Source organism: Lycium ferocissimum, chromosome 1 (genome assembly GCF_029784015.1).
Source record: "Lycium ferocissimum isolate CSIRO_LF1 chromosome 1, AGI_CSIRO_Lferr_CH_V1, whole genome shotgun sequence".
Lineage (NCBI taxonomy): Eukaryota > Viridiplantae > Streptophyta > Magnoliopsida > Solanales > Solanaceae > Lycium > Lycium ferocissimum.
In genome coordinates this window covers 1,714,691-1,735,416 of record NC_081342.1, presented here as the reverse complement: position 1 = coordinate 1,735,416, position 20,726 = coordinate 1,714,691, and positions in this window count along the sequence as shown.

Here is a 20,726-nt window from a genome sequence, read left to right as displayed (position 1 = left end):
ATCGGGCTGTCCTTTTAATAGATAATTTGAAATGGAGGGTAGTACTCCAGAGCCATTAGAATCAAAGGAACTTTCTAGTCGTTCCTCCATTTTGGTTGAATCGCGGAAAATACCACTGTGTTCTTGGACTCTTTATAAGGTTTATTTCTCTATCATTTCATTCAAACAAAATTTTACAAGAACAAATAGACTTACAAAAGTCTTAGTCAACTGAAAAGTTGACTAATATCTTGGCAGGTCAACAATTATGCGAAAAAGCTGACTTGGTGTCTTGGGGATAAGTACTATGGTGACGTACTCAGTCCGAAAAGACTTGCTTCTTTTTTTCCGTAAATAATGTTATGTTTGTGGGACTGATGTAAGATCCAGTTTCTATGATCGATTGCCGGGGTTGCAGGGAAAAGTGGTCTCATTACTACCGGATTTAGGGATCTTTCGCAGTCTATATATACATGGCTTCTCTTTATAATTATGTATCCGTGTAAAAACATTTTCATTGAGAAATAAGAGTTGGTGATGATCGTGATTTTCTTCCCCTTCATGAAGGGTTTCCACGTACAATTGCGTGTTCTTCTTTTTCGTTAAAATTGCTATCATTGTCATTGTCTCATAGCAAATACAGCTATTACTGAGCCCGCCACTGTCAGCTAGATCCAAGTCTCGTCCAGTTCTCTTTTGCTACTCAATTCTGTGGAGACTATTTTGTTTATTTATCTCAAGTTATTTTAGGATTACCGGGTTTGCCCTGAAGATATTATGTATTCAGAGTTTCACTTTTCTTCCGAGGCTCATGACTAGCTTAGTTTAGTGGATGTTGTTCAGTTACAATTAACAACTTTAGCATCTTTCGTTGGGTATTCACGTTTAATATATCAGTACATAAACTGAATTTGTTGTTTTTTATCAGTTATTGCCTTTGTTATATTGTTGCTTTTCAGTTAATTCAACAAATACAATAACAGAACGGATAAACTCAAGAGTTCACTTGTCATGTAATTTAAGTTAGCAGCCAGTCACATATCTCAACTCGATTTGGTAGCGTGACCTTAATTAATATAGTAACTAGGAAATTTACCTGCGCTTATAAAATTGACCCGTGGTCATTAGAAAAGTCAAAAAAATTCCAACCGAAAATTCCAAGCCTGTGATGGATGAATCCGCTATTATTCAATAGTTACTTGATGGTTAGTAATATCCTATGCTAATCATCTTAGCAAGAATCATGCATAGTTATTGAATCAATACCCAATAAAGAGTAAAAGAGAAAAGGAAAATCAGCCGGTGAAATAAAACAGCATAATAGAAGCAAACTTATTCTCTGATAAATTCGATTAATTTTATTTTGCCAGTGTCCAGATAACCTTTTGGGGTGAATACAACACACCGTTTCTTATGCAACACACCGTTGGGAGAGGGTGTAACTAAAGAGTTGAGCTTATTCAAGAGAAATAAAACACATTTCTGATAACATAGCAGTGGCTACATATTCCAATACAAGCTTATTTTTCGAAACCAATTTCATTCTCTTCCTAGTTCTATACAACTGGTTCAATTCTCCAAAAATTAATTAAAAAAAACGTAAATAGTTCAAGTCAAAATAAATTGATATTGTGGAAGAATAATTGATGGACTTGGATTTATGCCATCTCCAAAGCCAACACAAAATGCGTATAGGTCAGGACCAAAGACACTTTAGCAGAGACAACTATCAATAGGATCAATATTACCAAGAGAAACCCGAGAACATAGTAAACACAACCGAGAGCCATTCGCTAGACCTGATGAAGAATAGCTCAACGAAGAGAATTTCTAAAGGGAGGGTTCCTGCTCTAATCACCAAGAACCAAGTGGGGAATCTATATTTTGCGAGGAATTTGATTACTGCGAATACGGGTGTGGAGCCTTTGTCCCGATTAGTCCACCTATGAGCATAAGAGGTACTGATATGTAAAAAACAAAGTAACAACAAGATTATGTATGTAGAGAAAGGAATTGCACTAGCACTATGACGTAGGAAATTCAAAATGGTCAGTATGAGACGCAATTCCACAGAGAAGGCAAGAAACTTTTCAGGAAATAGATAACCATGCCCTGGTCTCACCAAAATTTATTGTCTTAAAGAGCCAAACAACAACATATCTAGCAATAATCCCTAAGAACTAGGGAAAAAGAATTCCAGTGATAAGTGTACCACGAGAGGCCGGCGACATAAATCCTACAGCTGCAAAAACTTACCTGAAAGGAAATGTGTTGTTATTTCTTATTTAGATTTCTACAACTAACAAAAGGCGAGAAAGATTAAAAAATAAAAGTGCATATACGCGTAGTTCACAAGGAGTAGGGACAACTTCCTGTTTTCAGCCATCACAAACCCCATCCCACTTGAAAAATGGAGCTTCGACAGGAATTTTGCTAAGGTAGTACAATATTTATCCAGTGGTTTAACAAAAAATCAGAGAGAATGAGAATATAATGAACATGCTGTAGAGAAATATAGCAGACAAAAAGTAAATCGGAGAAACCTTCTGCTAGCCCAAGATCGTTAATAAGATTGGAAGATTCAACTAAAGAAGAGGAAGCTTTGGAAAGGAGAAAGAAAATTTTAGATAGTTGAATCTTCCAATCTTAATAACGATCTTGGGCTAGCAGAAGGTTTCTCCGATTTACTTTTCGTCTGCTATATTTCTCTACATGGTATCAGAACCATAGCCATATACGTTGGCTTCTGGATATATTTTCAAGATCGGGTTAGTGGTCGATTCAATTGTTTTTTTCTAAATGGATGTGTGTGGTCGTGCTAATGGACTGGGGATGGAATTATTGAACCAGTCCAACTATAAGGTATGGAAGACCTGTTTGGAGTCCTACCTTGTTGGTGAGGATTTGTGGGAAGTTGTCAATGGGAGTAACACAAATCCTCCTGCCGATGCACCGGAAAATAATGACGCACGTAAGAAGTGGAAGCAGATTAATGCCAAGGCGGAGTTCATCCTGAAGAGGTCCATCTCTCCGCCTTATTTGATCATATTATAAGGTGTAAATCAGCTCATGAAATATGGAGGACCCTTGATCGTTTGTTCAACAAAAAGGATGAAGCTCGGCTACAGATTTTGGAGAACGAATTGGCTAACACCATTCAAGGTAATCTTTCAATTGCTGAGTACTTCTTGAAGATTAAAAACTTATGTTCTGAAATATCTCTATTAAATCCGGACGAGGCTATTTCTGAAGCACGAATGAGAAGAATTATCATTCGTGGTTTGAAGTCAGAATATATTCCTTTTGTTACATCAATTCAAGGATGGGCTCAACAACCATCCTTGGAGGAATTTGAGAAAATGTTATTGTCACAGGAGTTATTAGCCAAACATTTGGCTGGTGTATCTGTCAAAGAAGGTGAAGGAAATGCTCTTTTAGCCAATAAGAGGAACTTTAAAGGAAAAGCAAGAGATAGGCTACACTCTCACTCCTCAAGTGGTTCAAGCTCGCCAGGAAAGAAGGAAGAGTCTTCTAACAATCACGGTAAGAAGCCTCCCAAATGCTATCGGTGCGGCAAAATAGGACACATAAAAAGATATTGCCGAGTCAAAGAGAGTAATATGGCTCAAACCGAGAAAGCTGCTGAAGAAGAAGAAGACTGGGGAAAGTGCTTTGTAGCTGAGACTCGAGCAGTAGATGCCATGGCTTCCATCAATTTTGAAAAAGACTGGATTGTGGATTCAGGATATGGGCACCATCTCACCGGGGATGAATCTAAATTTTCCAACTTCCGAAAATACAATGGTCGTGATGTCATTGTAACAGCAGATAACTCAGTTCATCATGTGGAGAAGGAAGGCTCTGTTGTCATCAACGAGAAGCAGGAGGACTCTATCACTCTCAACAGTGTCTTTCATGTTCCAGGTATGAGGAAAAATCTATTTTCGCCTGCAAATGCCGTAGATGCTGGAAGTTATCTATTATTTGGCCCACATGACGTGAAGTTCCTTCAAAATATCAAAGAACTCAAGGCAGATATCATTCATACCGGTAAGAGAGTTAATGACTTATATGTCTTATCTGCCTCTAATTCATATATTGAGAAGATGAGTAGCAACGATAATACATATCTGTGGCATGCAAGACTTGGGCATCTTAGCATGGATAAATTAAAAGCTATGGTGAAATTCAATCTAGTAAAAGGATTACCAAACTTAAGCAACTTTGGTGGTGGAGAGATTTGTGAAGGATGTCAATACGGAAAGGCACATCGTCTTCCATTTGATAGATCCTTGTCAAGATGCAGTGCTCCTTTAGAACTAATTCACAGTGATTTGATGGGGCCAACAAGAACTCCTTCGTTCTCCGGCTATTCTTATTGTCATACCCTATTTCAACCTAAGTCAAAATAGTTTACAACATCCGGGTAATTCCGGGGTTATTTAAAGTTAGGAGTCGCCACCTAATTGTTTATGGTGAATTAGGACACCTAAGGTAATTAAAGTAATTATCTAAAGTTGATTTAAAATCTACGAAACCAAATGATTCTAGGTACGGGTTCTAATTATCCTAAAGGGAAGGGGTTAGACATCCTCTAGGATCCGTTAACTACGGTTTACCGGCCGGACTTATAGTTAATTAGGCTAAGTGTAAATATAACATTCTGAATGTTTTGAAAATAACTTATAAATATTGCCAAGTTTAAAGTAAAGGTAATAATATTAGTAGAAAAAAAGCTTGTAAAAAATAATAATTTGTACAAAAGAGTTTAATTATAGGTAAACTGAAGAAAGTATGCATCGTTTTGTAAATATTTGTGAAAAATAAGTTATACCGACTAACACAATGAAGGATCATTAGAAGATTAATATAGGCAAGATTTTAAGGCTTTAGTATTAAATATGACGAAATCATCATAAGTATGAAGGGATTTAGATGCCTAAAAAGAATGATACAGGTTTCCATTATTTAAAGTGTTTTGAAATCAGCATGATTTATTAGAAAGGTAAGATTATTATTTGGCCTTCGACTCTTTTTTTTTTGAAAATCATCTCGTGTGGCCCAAAATGTTGTAGGTACTAATATTAAATTCATTCTAAGTTTTAAGCAATTCGTTTTAAGTTTTGAACAATTCCTACAACCGTGCTAGAATCCGTCTAAGTCAAGAGAAACAAAAATAAGATAAAGTGTTAGTTGTATAATATAAATCAAGCACACAAATAAGTAAAAGAGCAACTGTAACTAAATGGGCTTAGCCCATTTTAGAACTACTCCTGTCCGCTGCCACTGTTATGGGCTTCGGCCCAGAATTCCCTTTTTTTATTTTTTGCTGCGGGTGGGCTGACTCGAGAGGAAGATTTCGTTGGGCTTTGGCCCAACACCAAGTGCGGAAGATGACAAGTCCCTCAGACTCGTGTGCGAGATGGTCATGCACTTTTGTGGGTACAGTGAAGTGGGGCGTCGACGTCACGAATTTAGGCTCGAACTCAAACGAACTCGAACCCGATTAAAATGAGTAAAGTTTCAGACCAAAAAGTTTTAAAATAAATAATATGTTGACAGTTCTTTTATAGTGTGACTATGGCTATTTTTTTCAGATATGGTGACTAAAAAATGTAAAGATTTCGGAGGAATTAGGGCGGCTGAAAAAAAACTCCCTTTAATGGGTGATGAAGTGAGTATTTATAGAGTGAGGCTAGGGTTTCTACCATGTTTTTGGGCGGGATTTCAAATGATATATCCGTTTGAATTTCGAACCGAATCTTTAAAGTTTGATCTCCTTTTTCAGAAATTTCAGAGGTATTTTTCGTCGTTTGTGTTGACTCAATCGTTCATGGTAAGAGAGAGAAAAATTCGTGTGTAAATGGAGTGGCAAGGTCTGTGATGGGCTAAAGGGAAACTGGAACTTGGCTAAAAATGGAAGGGAGAAAGAGAGGGAGGTGACAGACGAAGGAGAGATAGAGAGCGTGTCGGGAGAGAGAGAGAGAGAGAGAAAGCGGTTGAGAGGAGAAGGGATTAGGGATTAGGTTTCAATTGAAAGAAAAATAAGTGGGCCGGGTCGGGTAGTTTAGGAGTGGGCTGGTCGGGTTGATGAAATAGAGTAATGGGCAATGGGCTGCTGATTTTGGAAAATGTAGTCACGAATTGGGCCTATTTTATTGGTCCGAAAATGTGGCCCTTTTCTTCCTTTAATCAATTTATTGATTTGGGCTTCTAATTTAACCACTAGTATATATACTATGATAATTAATGATCAACGCGTAGAAAATAAAGACTTGGTAAAGTATGATTAATTTAACGAAAATAAGTGACAACGATCCCTTTAAAAAATTGGTATAAAGTAATACTATTAATATTGGTAGTAAAATAATGAAAATGAAAGTAATGATAGTAGTAGAAATAATAGTGAAAAATAAAATATTTAGATTTAATTAATTTTAAAAGAAGCCCAAGGAAATAAACTGAAATAAAGGAGGGATAAAATTGGGTGTCAACACTTATATGTTAATTCTCATTGATGATTTTACTAGATTCACTTAGGTTTACTTTGTGAGGCATAAGTCAGAAGTTTTCAGCAAGTTTATGGAGTTCAAAGAAACGGTTGAATGCGAGCTCGGTTGCCCAGAATCAAGGCGGTTGCGGATCGATAATGGTGGTGAGTTCACTTCGAAGAATTCTCTCTTTTTGTCGTCGCATGGTATTAAAAGAGAGCTCACCCGTGCCGATACACCACAACAAAATGGAGTGGCGTAAAGAAAGATTCGACACTTAACCGAGACATGTAAAAGTTGGCTTCATGCCAAAAATTTACCTAGAGCCTTATGGGCTGAAGGTATGAAATGTGCAACATATGTGATCAACAGATGCCGCTTTCTCCAAACAACATGAAGTCACCCTATGAATTAATGTTTGGAAAAAGCCTAGCATCAAACACCTAAGAGTTTTTGGCTCTATCTCGTTATGTTCATATCCCGCATTCTCAACGAAGCAAGTTGGATGCCAAGGCAAGGAAATGCATCTTTGTTGGATATGACGAAAGGAAAAATGGTTGGAAGTGCATGGACCTGAAAACTCATCGCTTCATTGTTTCTCATGATGTCGTATTTGATGAAGTCTCCTCGTATTGTGGAGCAGCTTCAGAAGGAGAGGGTTTTAAAATCTTGAATCCTGGAGTTCCAAGCTTACCCATCACAGGTGTTTCCTCGGATAGTACAGCTGCAGAGGAGCTAGGAGAAAGGGGGAACCCGAGAACTCAACAATATGAAGCTCAACAAGAAGTAATTCAAGTAATTCAAGAAAGCCTTTCTTCCATAACCAAGTTCTCCTATCTAAAATTTTCTTTCTCCTTTCCAAAGCTTCCTCTTCTTTAGTTGAATCTTCCAATGTTAGTAACGATCTTGGACTAGCAGAAGGTTTCCAATTTACTTTTCGTTTGCTATATTTCTCTACACATGCCCTACTCCAAGGCCTAGAGCTTGTCGCTTAGCTTGGTCTTCAAGATCAAGCATAACTTGTAATTAAGTTGGAGCTAACGTGACCATTCTATTGATCTTGATCTCTAATCGAAGTACACCAATATTAGATCATCTATGAGAGTTAGAACCTAATACAAAAGAAGATACGTTAGAAATGAAAATTACAGTCACTGCAACATTGACCCAGCTTGTAGCAACAGCCAGCAAGGACACATTCTTATCACTGACAAAAACGAAGCCTAATTCTTGCCTTATAATAGTACTGTGTACTCCACTATGAAAATAACTTCATTCATATATACTAAAATAAATAGACTATATAAGAAATAAAAAAACCTATAATCAACTAAAGAGCACCTTTTCATATACATTGGTTACTCAAAAACTCTCTGCTAATCCCTTGCAAATGGCTTATCCACCCACCACATACACATAAATATACAGAGCGAGTGGAATCTTCAATTATGTGATTTCTGCATTGTTTCATGCAACAAAGACGAAGGTACATGTATACCAAATGATTAAACATACAAAACATTACAGAGATTTGCAAGCGATGTTTTATTTAATTACCGATATTAAAATAGAAAAATATAACAAAAAAATACATTTCACTTGATAAACACAAGTGTGGCATGAAGAGAACAATCGCAGAGCCATGTGAACAATGCTAAATAGTTGTCAATCTGAGAGCTAATCGGCTACCAAATCATGAAAATTTGATTATTCACAATGAGAAAAACCAAAGGCACAACAATTCGTTCTAAGCAGAACTATCACATTTTGTAACCTGCATTCTAAAGTCATGGTATAGCTAACATCTAGCCCTCTCAACGGGCAAAACACACGAGGAAAGTTCCTCTTAGAGATTAATCTGTCAACTTATTATAGTTAACTGAATAAATGAAGTAAAAATATATAGTCTTTTTAAGTAACCATAGTTAAGTGAGAAACGTTGATATACAAACATATGTTAATGCATTTATTTGTTCTAGACTTCTGGTTCGAGTACGTTTATAGTGTTCCTAAATTAACTATTGTGTATTTAGACACTTAAAAAGAGATCCATATGATCACAAGAACTTGAAATGATCATGTATTTCGGCCATAGATGATGAAAAAGCGCATTCGAGAATTAAATTAACATCACTGGTAAGTAATTTACAGAAAAGATATTGATCAGTTGCAAAATCATGTAATTTTTTTTTTTTTAAAGGAAGTTAAGGAATCAAATCGATCAAAAACAATAACATATACTCCCTCCATCTCCGTCCCAGAAAAATTGTCTTAATTTAACTTGACACGGAGTTTAAAAAATAAAGGAAGAAATTTAAAATATGTGATTCAAAATAAGCTTTAGATATTTGTGTGGCTTTAAATCATCTCGTAAAGTTAAAATTTTCTAAATATAAAAATAAATTAATTTTTTTGGAACAAACTAATAAGAAAAATAAGACAATCTTTTTGAGACAGAGAGAATAATAAAATTACCGGTATCGCCGATGATGATAGACTTGAAGAGATAGTCGTACGACAGGGTTCTCCAGAATGATGTTGGCAAGAAATAGGAAGAAGATTAGGAAGATCATAGTGAATTAAGGGAGATTTGGTAAAGGCAAAGGGTGTTTTTAATCGCAAAGCGGTACAAGAGGCGAAATAGCGTTTTATTGGCCGGGCCTTATTGGTTTTGTGTGAATAAACTGGAATTATTTATCAAAAAGTTGTAAAAAACAGATAAATAAGTTTCATGGGTTTTAGTTGCGGCACGTGACCAGGCCTAAGTTCTGCAATTATATATTTTTACTATAGATTTTGTTGTCGCAATTTATATGAAAGTGTTTGATTGGACACAAAATTTAAGGGAAAATAATAACTTTTAAAACTTGTGGTATAAAACAAGCCATAAAAATTATTACTCGCTTCGTCCCATATTAGTTTCCCACCTTATTATAAATATACGTCCTATAATACTTATCCATTTATAAAATCAAAATAGAATTAATTAAATTTTTCCTACTTTGCTCTTAATATTAATTGTCTTTTCAAGTAACCAATATTGATTAGAGGCAATTAATTAGAGAGAGATAAGGGTAGTGTAGTAAAAATATACTTTTATTTATGAGTTTTTAAAAGACATGTAAAGTAAAAAGTGGACAATTAATATGAGACGGAAGGAGTATGGTTATAAATTATCTCATTAAGGGTAAAATAAAAAAATTAAAATTAAATTGTTCTTATATATAAAAAAAAAAATATTTTTATTGACACTGACTAAAAATGTCGTTTCACGAGACAGAGGGAATGTTAATTTCTAGGCCAAAGTCATAAGCGGTCCCCTAAACTTGTCCACATATTTCTCATGACCACCTAAACCTAAGTTTATTCCAATTTGACACCTAAACCACTCCGAATTTGTACCATTTAGATACTTTTTTTACAATCAAGAAAAATACAAAATGTGTGTATGACACTCTCGATGACGTGGTAAAATGACCAATTAAATGACGACATGTGGCAGAAATCCAATATGATTTCATGCCCAAATATTGTAAAGAGTGTCGTCTTCAAGGACATGATGTGAATGGGTGTTGGAATTTACATCCCGAGTTGTTACTAGATAAGGAAAACAATGGTGAAGGTGAAGGAGTTCAAAGAAATAAGGAGGCAAACCTTAATAATGAAGAAGGAAACCATAGAAGCAATATAAACCCTCATGATGGTGTTCACACAATTTTATCCAGTGGGAAAGTCGTTGGCAAAGTTAATGATTATCATAAATGGCAAACTCAAGGAGGAAAGAAGAATAAGAAAGGTAATGTTGGGAAATATGTTGAACCTACTGCTGCGAAGCCTCTTTTGCTACAGTAATTCCTAAGTTTAGTACACAGCAAAATAAATTTGCTGCATTAGGTGAAGGAGGTGATGATAATGAGTATTCTATTGATGAGGAGGCAGTGGTTAATCTTCATGATCATGAAGGTAATAATGAGAATGCAATTGTGGAAAAAGATCATCAGGTGCAAGAGAATGGCCAGCAGTTGTATGCTACTGCTCAGCAATCTTTGAATATTGATGATGGGAAACAATTGTCTAAGAGTAATGGTGATGGTCAAAATCATGGTGCAAAGACTGCTAATACAGCAGTTGCTTCATCTGGTGCAAGGGAGCAGCCAGTTTCAGTTGGTGCTGGGGATACTTTGAATCATAAGGCATCTGTTTTCACTCCTGGAAGGCAGAAGCACTCACCTGGTAACACTAAGCAGTGGGTTGAAGCTTCTTTTCCAAGCTCAAATGTGCAGCAGGTCACTATGAATAAGGCTTGCCATGAGGTTGAAGAACAGGTGGAAGAAGGCGAGATTGCAGATGGGGTTGCTATAACACCTGCAGGTCATGTAGTGAATGATGTTGCTAAGAATGGATTGGAGAAGCAGTTGGTTGTTGCAGCTGTTGGTGCAAAAAGTACAACTGCAGTACAACTGGTTACAAACTCAGTTCATGTAGCTGATAAGGCTGGTGAGAAGCAACTTAATGTTAATGCTAAAGCTTTCACTCCAATAAAGAGCATGAAGCCATCTATGAAAGATAGTCAAGTAGAGGAGAAGCTTGTTACTTTGAACCAAGCTTGCTTAGAAGTTCCTTCAAATGCTACTAATACGATAGGGACGTGCTTATGGAGTGAACAGTTGAAGAAGATGGAGAGGAAGGAGAAATTTATGGAGTCAAACAAGCTGATGTTACACATTATGCAGACTCCATTACATCTTCTCAAGAGGTTAACAATATGTTTGACAGGGTTCAACATGATGTGGAAGATGGCTTTCAGAACAACCAGGAACCTGTTCAGCCCCAGTTGATTGTAGGCCCTATGCAGGCTAATACAATTCCAACAAAAGGAGGACCTGACCAGCTGAATACAGGTGCTGTGCATGAAGTCAGCAGTAGTGCCAAGAGGCAGGCTAATGGCTCTACACAAGCCACACAAGCAAAGTTTGCTGTTTCCAGCAGTTTGCCGTTTGCCGTTTCCGGCAGTCAGAAACAGCAAAGTTTGCTGTTTCCAGCAGTTTGCCGTTTGCCGTTTCCGGCAGACAGCAAAAACAAAGTTGCTAATGAAGTCAGCAGTAGTGCCAAGAGGCAGGCTAATGGCTCTACACAAGAAGTGGACAAAGCACTTGCAATTTATGAAACAAACTCTCAGAAATATGTACAATATGAGTTGCTTGCGGTGTTGTTAATGAGGAAAATAGCTTGGTTTCTCCATCTATAGGTGTTGAGATATATAGGAAAGGCCGAGCAATGTCAAGGGTGATATAGCTAAGGATAGTACAACGAGCCTAGTCAAGTTGAGGGACATTTGGCTATTACGCATTCATCAATAATATTGCGCAGGTCAAGAGGTGGGCAAACACATAAACACACACCGAACCGAAACGAGATGATAGTAGCAAGGTGGCAAGAAGCAAGAACAAGTAAAGCAAGAGATAAAGAAGAGCGGTAATCTTATGGACACTACACAACAACAACAACAAGGTATGCTTGCAAAGCCTCAAACTAACTTACAAGTAGCAATACCATCTAGTGAAGGTCCTAGGATTGACATGGATGAGGAGTCGATTGCACAAAATTTCCACAATGCTGCAAGGGATGGGGATTTGTCTCCTAGACAGGTGGAAAGTGTAAAAAGACACAAAACTCATGCAAGGAAGGGCAGCTGGGATGGGAAAATGACTGAAGAATTTGTCCCAAGGCAGATACCAATGAGACAAGCAAAGAAGACTGTGGCAGCTCCTGCCACTTCAACAAAATCCACAAGATCCAAGAAGAAATGATAAAGTTTCAAGATTTTTTGGAAAGGCATGAAGAACAAGACAAGGTGGAAATTTCAATGAATATAGAAGATTTTACAAGTTCGTAGATTAAGGATTCTGTCTTTATTCTTGTATTATTTTCTCATTATTTTAGCATTATCATGTGTAATATCATCATAGAGTGTGTTATAAACTCTGTGGTGATCATAGCTTATTTGATCATTTCGAGTTCATTTTTTCTACATTCCTGTTAGTTTAGAGGTTCTTTGCCTCATAGGATTAGTAAGGTAAGGCCTAGTCCCCCTTACTTGTACTCTCCCTTTGGGGTATTTTTTGTTTTCTAGAAAATTAATAAAACTAGCCCTAGGCCCAAAAAGCCTAGTGGACTTTGCTTTAAAAAAAAAAAAAAAAAAAAAAAAAAAACCTAACAAGCCGCCACCCACCCAAACCCTTCCCCCGCTATCCCATTGAACCCACCCCACCCAAACCCCTCCCTCTCCCTTTACCATTAGAATCCCCAGCCGCAGCAATCCCACCGTAGGAACCAACCACTTCACCTTGCTCATTCCATTTCTCAATTGTAACCTTCTTCTCCATTCCGCTTTTCATTGGTATGAGGAAGAAGAATGAGATTTCGCCGGAAAAAATTAAAGAGTTCCTACCAATTTCGCCAGAAAAGATGGAGTCACGCCAGAATTTTTTTTGAGTCCCATATCTAATTTTCTTTTTATGTTGAGGATTGAACCTCCCCGGAAAAAATGAAATTTCACCAGGAAAAATTATAGTGCCCAAATCTAATTTTTCTTTTACTTGGAGAGAAAACAAGGGAAGTGGGTTGAGTTTAAAAGTGTAATTGGAGAGAGAAGAGGAAAAGAATGAGTTTAAAAGTACAATTGGAGAGAGAAGAGGAAAAGAATTGGAGGGAGAGAGAAAGATGAGGGGAAGGATTGAGGAGGAAGACGACTTGTTATCTTTTAGTTATTTTTTTTAAAAAAAAAATTATTTAGGTTATGTTGGCTATTATTAGGTGTATAAGATGGGAGAAAAAAAATATTATTTGAATTCATTTCAGGCGCTTCAAGAGGGTGAAGAACACGTTTTTGGCCACCTCAGCAAAAAGTGTCTAAGTGGTTCAAATGTGTACTGGTTTAGGCATCAAATTTAAACAAACTTAGATTTAGATGGCCATGAGGAATATGTGGACAGGTTTAGAGGGTCACTTATGACTTTGGCCTAATTTCTAACTAGTAACTCAACACTTTATAACATTTTTGGAGACAGCTTATAAACTTAAGACACTAGCTAGCTAGGTTAGAGTACATCTTCCAGAAAGATATCAAGATATCTAGTAAATGCAAAAAGCATGATGTGTTCAATTCTCAGCCATATGTAAATATACTTTGCCCTAGCTAAAGGAAATGCGACCATGTACTGTTATTTAGGAGAAATCTTTTTGTAGGTGCTTTATGGAAAAGTCGAGTCTAAATAATCTATCAATCTGCCAACTTAGTAATTACTAGTCTGGTACTTAGTTAATGTAGCCATCAATTTTAGCAACCCAAGAGCTTTATGATTATGCTATAAATAGAAGCAAAATGTTCGTTAGTTTCCTCATCTTTCTTACAATTATCACAACTCAAATAGTAGTTATAAAATTTATAAAGTTTCTAGCAAGAAAAAAAAAGAAAGGGATCAAAATCGTTTATGCTTCTAGGCATTGTTTTTGCTATTTTACTTGTGATAAACTCAGAGTTGCAGCTAGGGAGTTGGCTCAGAGCCCCACCACTTATCTGGACAACGGTATGCATTTTTACTTATAAATACGTACTAGTATAGCAAGTAACATACCTTATTTTTCAGGTTATAATCTCACTTTTTATCAACGGTACGTTCAGTGGCGGACCTAGGATTTTTACCAAGTGGGTTCAATATATAAGAAATATATAAATAACACTGTATATACATATATATTTTTTAACAACAGATTAAATATACATGTATATACAGTGTTATTTTTTAACGAAGTGAGTTCATATGAACCCACTTGAAACCACATAGGACCGCCCCTGGGTACGTTACATAGATTTAATTAACATATAGGTGATCGAACAGTGGAAAAGGTCTTTTACCATGTCATACGCAGAGGTGGAGCCAGGATTTGATATTTTTGAGTTCGGGATGCTAACTCTTTTAAGTTACTGGGTTCTAAATTAAGAATATGTATATATTTAATGAATTTCTTAAGACAATTACAGGATTCGGACCAAAGTTACTGGGTTCGACCGAACCTGTAACACTTACGCTGGCTCGGCCCTCATACGTACGTGTATAATAGCTAGCCTTCTTTTATTTGTGCGGTGAAGGTTTGTGTTTTCTTTCTCAAGTAAATTCATGATGTTTGAGCTCGAGACTTTTAATGTTCACCTTTCATAACATTCTTCCAATTTCATTTTGTATGATGGTGTTTTACTTGGGGCAAATTATAAGAAACACTTTCAACGCATACTAAAAGCTATTATTACATCGATATACATAATATAATTTTCTGGCGAAAGATGATCAGCTTATAACCCTTCAATCAATGTAGCTCCAATAAAGAAGAAAAAAAGTACTACTAGTTTTGTTTGGTAATTACTTCAAAAATTATAAGAAAACAAATAGAGAAATTAAAACTTAGTAAGAGTTAAACGGGTTGAGGTATGACCAATTATTTAGACCATCTTGACCCAGCCTATCTCAATCTAGTTCAGCTCATTTTGATCAGTTCAAATTCAGCACAACTCATCCATTTGTCACTCTTACTAACATGCATATCTATGATTAATGGTGTAGGACATGCAAATGATGCCAAATTTCTAGATTTAGTACTTCCAGGAGTTGGAGGAGGACTCCCGAGAGGAGGATCTGGTGGTGGCCTTGGTGGTGAATGTGGTGGCGGTTATCCTAGAGCACTACTAAAAAACTGGCAAAAACCGACTGAAAAAAAAACCGATAGAAAAACCGACGGATTCCATCGGTTTTTTCCAATAATTTTTTTAAATCTTTTTTTTTAAAGAAACCGACGGATTGCGTCGATTATTTTTTATATTATTTTCTAAAATAAACTGACGGACGTCGGTTTTTTATTTTTATTTTTTACCGTCAGTTTTAAGAGTGAAAAATAGTATAAATTAAATCAATGTAAGTATATGAACAAAGAATATCAGTGGTCTAGTGGTGGAGCCCTTTAATGCCAAGGAACATACCCGGGTTCGATTCCAAGTTGCTACATTTCCTTATTTTATTTACAAAAAAAAAAAAAAAGACCGACGGAGTCCGTCGGTTTCCCGTCGGTTTCGAAAATCGACGTAACGTAAACCGACGGACCGTGTTGCGTCGATTTTTCGTCAGTTTCACTGAAAAACCGACGCATTCCGTCGGTTTTGGCCGTCGATTTTTGCTTGTTTTTTAGTAGTGGAGGAGGATATGGTGAATATCCTAGAGGTGGTGGTTATGGAGGATATCCTTGAGGTGGTTGGTATGGAGGATGGCCTCACAACTAATTAATCAAATTAATTACTAAGCAATATATATGAAGAATATTCATGATGGCTATTTATATACTCATTATATTGTGTGTTTTAGTACATAACAATTGTGTTGTTGGAAATAAGAATAAACGTATCAGAAATGTCCATTGACTTGCTATGGAAGGATGGTCTTGTCATGTTTGTTGATGTAATAATATCACAGAACTTACTACACCCCTTTGATTTATACACTTGTAATTGTCATCTATATTAGTTTCTTTGATATGCACGTTGTGCATGTATCCTTAACTAGTGAACTTGCCGCGCTTCGCATGGTTACAAATATTGCAAGCCAAAAATATGTTATACACACCTAAATTTTTACCTCACCATATCGGATTCACAAAAGGGAGGGAAAGATAAATGAGAAAATTGTTTATTTCTTTCGCATTAGTTATTTCATAGTTTACTTTGTTAGTTGTTTGACACAAGCGCGACAAAAAAAAAAAAAAAAAAACTTTTTTTATATAAAAATTTGAAGTGAACAGGTATTTTTATTTATCCATGTGGTACTAAAATCTTATTAAGTATTACATGCATGTAACCAATCCACGAACATATTCAAATACTTGTAGGGGAGAATCCGACACTGCATGTCTACTACTTTGCCTCTGCCGCCATCACTTCCGCCACCTTCATGTCCGTGCTATGTTAAAAGTTGGGACTATTTGAGAATCAAGAGTCCGGAGCCTAAAGGGTATAAAAATACACGGTATTTACCAAAAGGGGTTGCCCAAAAATTTATATACCAAAAGGGGTATATCGTGGGCTGATCCACGATATACCCCAAAGTTTTTTTTCGGCTGTCAGAGCCAATCAACGAAAAATTAAAAAAAAAAAAAAATTTGAACGTATAACGTGGACTGATCCACGTTATACAATATATTTTGTATAACGTGGATCAGTCCACGTTTTACAAATATATTTTGTAAAACGTGGACTGATCCACGTTTTACCTCTAAAGTTTTTTTTTTTTTTTTTTTTTTTTTTTCGCGAGCACTAAAAAAAAAAAATTGGTAAACTTTTTTTTTTTTGCAACACTTAGTGTGTTTTTTCATACTTTGACCAATGATTAATCGTGTGTGAAGACTCCGAAACGTCAATATTTTGGACGAAGAAGAAGTATGATTCTTTTTCTCCTTTTTGATTTCTTCCTTTCTCTCTTTTGTTGCCTTTTTCAAAAATGGAATGGCCGATCATGAATTCTATGACGTTTTTAAGACCTCACTAATCAGCCAACCACTTTTCCATGAAGCGCCAGGGAACCATGCATTCCTCTCGGGCTGGGCTCTCGCGTGTCCGGGATCCGATCAGATCATATAGAACCTGATATTTTTTTTCTGCGTACAATAATGTAGGCTCAATACATCAAGGATATGTAGACGTTCGGATCGTCATTTTAGGGGTTGAAAAGGTGCCCGAAGTAAGTTTTGTTTGAAAAAACTTAGTGTTTGACTGTAAGGTTATTTTAGTCAACTTTATATGTCGAGAAAATTAATCAGCTTTATTTTCAAAAATTGAAACCGCAGAAGTGAAATTGACATTCACAGATACATTACCCTGCGATTTTTACGTTGAAATCTATTGCGTATCATCATCTTATAAGTAAATAAAACTGAAAATTTCAGGCCAATTTGGGGGAAAATTGAAATTGAATGGGATAAAAGGTATTTTTTTAAAAATCGGCTCGGCCAAACCGCCTTGTGGCCGTTTGTCCGCATAGATCTCGAAAAAATACGCAAGTTCAAAAAAAAAAAAACGCGTAAAACGGACATCCGAGCGCAAAGTTATGACCATCTAAAGTTTGACGACTTTACAACTAGTTTTTCTCCCTATATTTTTTAGAATTATATTTATATTCAAAATAAAGTTATGTCTTGATTAAAAAATAACACGCCTAAATCAAAACCTTAAAAAATAAAACACTTAAACCTTAAACAAAATTTACTTCGGCTACCTTTTCAACCCCTAGAACGACGATCCGAACGTTTACGTATCCTTGATGTATTGAGCCTACATTATAGTACGCAGAAAAAAATATCAGGTTCTATATAAAATGTTGACGTTTTAGAGTCTTGACACACGACTAATCGTCGGTCAAAGTATGGAAAAAACACTAAGTTTTTTCAAACAAAACTTACTTCGGTCACCTTTTCAACCCCTAAAATGACGATCCGAACGTCTACGTATCCTTGATGTATTGAGTCTACATTATTGTACGCAGAAAAAATATCAAGTTCTATATAAAATATTGACGTTTCGGAGTCTTCACACACGACTAATCATTGGTCAAAGTATGAAAAAACACTAAATTTTTTCAAACAAAACTTACTTCGGGCACCTTTTCAACCCCTAAAATGACGATCCGAACGTCTACGTATCCTTGATGTATTGAGCCTACATTATTGTACGCAGAAAAAAATATCAGGTTCTATATAAAATATTGACGTTTCGGAGTCTTCACACACGATTAATCATTGGTCAAAGTATGAAAAAACACACTAAGTGTTGCAAAAAAAAAAAAAGTTTACCAATTTTTTTTTTTTAGTGCTCGCGCAAAAAAAAAAAAAAAAAAAAAAAAAACTTTAGAGGTAAAACGTGGATCAGTCCACGTTTTACAAAATATATTTGTAAAACGTGGACTGATCCACGTTATACAAAATATATTGTATAACGTGGATCAGTCCACGTTATACGTTCAAATTTTTTTTTTTTTTTTTTAATTTTTCGTTGATTGGCTCTGACAGCCAAAAAAAAACTTTGGGGTATACGTGGATCAGCCCACGATATACCCCTTTTGGTATATAAATTTTTGGGCAACCCCTTTTGGTAAATACCGTGTATTTTTATACCCTTTAGGCTCCGGACTCTGAGAATCAATTTGGAACAAAGATAACTTCTTGTCACTGACCAAATGGGCTTGGGATTTGCAGATTATATTTTATTAATATTTCCGAACTTCCCATCATTGGATGTTTTGTCTTCCTTAGAGACCTCTTTCTTAATCTCCACTTCCTCATAATCTACCCCTGCAAGACACCGTAACTCAGAATCAATCACGAAACAGCTTGGTCAAAAGTTTAAACATCAAACCAAGCATTAATGATACTTCAAAGGGAATATTTCTTCAATATATAGAACAAAACTACTTAGAAATTTTAATTTAACATGATAAAAGAAAATTAGTCTACTCCTATTGCCGTTTTTCTAGTCACTCGTTCACGAAACACAAAAGGACACATGTACATACAACAGAAACGTTACAAATTATCCGTTGAAGATGACATTTAGTTCAAACATCAAACAAAGTTACAGCTTGGTCAAAAGTTTAAACATCAAACCAAGCATTAATGATACTTCAAAGGGAATATTTCTTCAATATATAGAACAAAACTACTTAGAAATTTTAATTTAACATGATAAAAGAAAATTAGTCTACTCCTATTGCCGTTTTTCTAGTCACTCGTTCACGAAACACAAAAGGACACATGTACTTACAACAGAAACGTTACAAATTATCCGTTGAAGATGACATTTAGTTCAAACATCAAACAAAGTTACATTTATAAGATAATGGAGTACGCCTAGAATATATGAAATTATGCAAAATACAAAGCATAGAATAGAAATGAAATTAATATTAAAAATTCATGTGTAAATAAAAAGTGTGAGGCATGTTCAAGGCAATGAATCAAGGCCAAAAAAATACCTGCATGCCTTGAATTCCACAGGAAAGAGAAGATTGAAAGTGTGCCTATAATCTTTGTGTTGTGGATTACCAGAAAAATGCAGAGAGATGAACAATGGAATAGTGAGGCAACTATTGGGGAATTGATTTTAAATGAAAAAAATGAAACTGTGTTAAGGAATATGCTTGTAGACAATAAAATTCGCGTCGAGAAAAGAATAATCAAGACAGAAAAATATCGCAACAATCGTTGTATTTGATTTCAGAATATGAGTGTTACAATCTCTATGATTCCTCTGATTCGTCTTTTCAACAATAAATTCAAGGGCTTTTGAGCTTGATCTTGAACTTGATGGATTTGATTTTGACTTGGACTTGAATTCAAGGGCTTTTGAGCTTGGTCTTGAATCTTCGTCTGGATCTCTAGAACTTCTAGAGAAATACTTGAGTGCTTGAATGCTTTCAGCTTGTAGAGAAATCTGCGGCGTTTGATCCACGAGAGGGCCGTTAGTAGCGTATTTCTCGAACGTAGGATGATTTGGATATGGACTTTCTTGGAATGTATTTGATCTCCATGAAAGGATATTGTAGATCTTCTTGAAGTATTTGGTTGTCAAGAAATATCCGGCCACCTATTGACTTCTTTTTGAACACCCATGGTTTATGGGATATCTGAGATCTTGATCTCTTTGTAAATACCCAAGAGTTTATGGGATATTTGAGATTTGATCTCTTTATGAATACCCATGAGTTTATGAAATATTCGAGATCTGATCTCTTTATGAATACCCATGAGTTTATGGAATATTCGAGATGCCTTTTCAAGGGAATATGTATCCTTTTATATAGGCGTGAGCTAGGGTTTAGGGTAGAGTAGCCTCCAAGAAACCTTAACAGATATTGGAGTTTGAAGATGGATTGGACTCGTCTTGTAGAGTCCCAAAAAAATTTAATGTCTACAATGCTCTTTCCATGGCCAAAAGTTTGGGTGAATTAATAGCACTTTCTGAATAGCCTCTCTATTTATTTATCGGAACAGAAAAAATAACCTCTTTGCAGAGTTTGTTAAAATCCAAGAAACATTACAAAATGAGTTTGTTATTATAGTATTAATCTGCACTAAACATCTAATTCGAAAAGTATTATTTCTTTTTCATTAGGACACAAAAAAAAAAAAAGCAGTAAAATTGGAACCAACATGGAATGAGCC